The following is a 2,933-nucleotide window of genomic DNA, read 5'->3' on the forward strand; positions in this document are numbered from 1 at the left end:
AGTCTTCAGTTTTTTGTCAGAATTTAAAGTGATAAAGCTGAAAGCGATCACTAGGGAGGCAAAGGAGGTGAGGAAAATTAGAGCATTGAAATAGAAAGCACTCATGTTTAGTGGTTAGCAAGAGAAAGAGGAATTAGCCAAAGAAGACAAGAGGCAGAGATGTATGTGGTAGGAGAAAAAATGGAAGAACCTGTTATCCTGGAAACTAAGTGGAAAAGTTAGTTTCTCAAGAAAGAGGGACTAATAAGGTTGGAGAGGGGGAAGCACAGCCACTGCACAGGGAGAGCACCCCGCTGGCCAGGATCTGACCCCCAAAGTTAGTGCCTTGTCATGATGAATTCAACCCACAGCACAGCCTTCTGGTTCATGTCAGGAACCTGAGCCTCAGTGAACCTCACATGTGCCAAAATGCCACATTTCCAGATTCTTTCCACACGCCCCACACTCCTTTTCCCTTAGCTCCAAACAGTACCCACCCCAGCTTCCCTGCTAGAATAGTACCCCAACTCCTCAGCCGGTTCTGGGCAAGGAAGTCCTTTTCAATTCCCACTGATATGCCTCCTCCCGCCTCTGTGCTACCTGATGATCAAATGGGTCAAGATAGTTCCCAGCCTATGGATACAAGCAATAATATGATCCCCCAGATTATGCCCCATATATCAAGCAGAGATGTTCAGCCTGTTACTTATGACAAGTCCAAACGTTGGTGTTCAATTGTGTACTATGAATTAGACAGCCATGTTGGGGAAGCTTTGAATGCATCATCTACTAGTGTGTTAGTGGATAGATTCACAGAGCCTTCTGTAGTGAATTAACAACTGGTGGTCAACTTATAACCCCCAGCTGAACTGTGTAAGCATGGTGCTGGGTGTGGGAGGCCCACCTGAGGATTGTTCCCAGCAGCATAACGGGCAGAACTAGAGAAGAAGTAAGGCTGTTGGGAGCTGAGAAAGGCTGTTAGAGCTGGTAGAAGCTGTAAGGAGCTGTTGGTTCTGTTGGAGGAGCTTGTCATGCTGGCTTTCCTGATGAACTTGGCTGTTTTCATCCTCCAAAGAGCTCGAGGCCTTGTTGGCACTGAGAATAGCTTTGGTTCACTCTGGGGGAGCTCTGGTCCTCACTCTAAGCATCACTTCCTGGCTCCAGATGGGAAGATGGTGCACTGCTCAATCTCCTGGAGAAGCTTCCTACATTGGCTTTCCTGATGGGAAATCAACTGTCTTCACTACTGGAGGAGCGTGGGATCTCACTGTTGCTGAGGATGTCTGTGGTACATTTCGGGGGAGTTCTGGTTCTTACTTTGAGCATCACTTCCTGGCTCCAGTGCAGATCCCTCAGCCTGCTAGCACAGATCCTTCATCCTGCTGGCACAAACTTCCCAAATTCCACAACTGAACTTTGGGCCTTCCCAGAGCAGATCCGTGAAACAAGCCTGCATGGGATATTGTCATGGGCTCTGAGCCTTCAGTTGGACTTGTGGGAGGCATTGTTATGAGCTCTAGGTATTCAGCTGGACTCATGCAGGACATTTTTGTGGGATCCAGGCCTTCGGCTGGATTCCTCGGTCTTAGTGCATGAATAGACTTCCTGTACTATTTTGTATATCATTCTTTGGGTGACTATTATAAATAATCTTATAAGGTATGTGTCCTATATTATATTGTTCCCTTACAAAATACCCCCAAACCAACACACCTTTCAATAACAAAGGTAGATTCTGCTTGGGATTGCTGTCAAATGACAGTCATAATTCATCAATTGAAAACACTAGACAACGTAGTGGAAAAGGTGTGCATCCATCTGTACTATGTTGTGCTATGCTGGAATGTCTCAGTGACAGCAGCATATTTTTACAGAGTAGGAACTGCAGTTTTCATCAGCACTTTCATCCCACCACTGTCTGTGAGGTTCCCAGCAGCTGCACCCTCAAAATTTTTAACAATCAGTAGTTTGCTCAGCATCTAGCTCAGTTGCCAAGCATAGGTTTGAGGCAGTATGTGAGCTCACCAACAGCTTCACCATGTGAAGGAGTTTTGTCAAGGGCTGGGGCGGAGAGTATCCCCGGCAAGATGTCCCCAGCACCCCACGTGGGACTGAGATTCATCTTCATGGGCCTCTTCAATGGCTCTTCTCTGAATCCCATATCTTCTGTTTCATAATGCAGAAGCATTCTTTTCAGTTATATTAGTGGACTTGTTTTAAGAAAGAAATTGTTTGAGAGAAATTTCTCTCTTGTTTGAGAGAAATTTCCTATATAGATACTGTGAGCTGATGTGGAAAAACAGGTATTTCAGTTTATTTTTTCTACATAATTGTGACCAACACATCTGTATTTTGTGATGAATCTGCATGTGTTTGTATTCACGTTCAAGTGATTCACGCTCAAAAGCGTTGTGAAGATGCAGGGAGGGTATCGGGCCCCCATTGAGCAGGTTGGCATTGATCTGAAATGGGAACACGCTATCATTATCCCAAGTTCTTCCTTTAATTTAATTTTTTTAAAGTAATACATCACATGGTCAAAAACTGCAGTGTCAAAAAGGCATATATAGTGAAAAGTAAGGCCTCCTTTCTTGATTTTCCAGAAGTTGTACTTCTAACAAATTCTTCATCCCACCAAATTTAAAAAGCATAATATGCTGTTTTTCAAAAGCATATTGTGGGGCCTTAAACTAGTAAAAAATCTTTTTCTGAAGGAACATTATGAACTGCTCTAATAAGTAGCGTTCAGTAAAAGCAAAGTGCCTGTTTCTAGATAGTATCATGAGATTTGCATTTAATATAGCTAAATGTCAGTGTAATATAATTTCATGCTATATAGCTTTTACAAAACATTTCCTTTTTAAAAATTATGTAAGTAATTGATCTTTATTACATGTCATGTACTCAAAATCTGTCACCAGTACAGTGTTATTTTATTGCTGGTGGCAGTGTAT

At 43.0% G+C, this 2,933-nt stretch overlaps 1 pseudogene; it reads left to right on the forward strand.

The window, feature by feature from the left end:
• The first annotated feature begins 308 nt into the window (after positions 1-308).
• LOC102012748 lies at positions 309-2,185 on the forward strand (annotated as a pseudogene).
• Positions 2,186-2,933: the final 748 nt, after the last annotated feature.

Source organism: Chinchilla lanigera, unplaced genomic scaffold, assembly GCF_000276665.1.
Source record: "Chinchilla lanigera isolate Chin_1 unplaced genomic scaffold, ChiLan1.0 scaffold00011, whole genome shotgun sequence".
NCBI classification, from domain to species: Eukaryota; Metazoa; Chordata; class Mammalia; order Rodentia; family Chinchillidae; genus Chinchilla; species Chinchilla lanigera.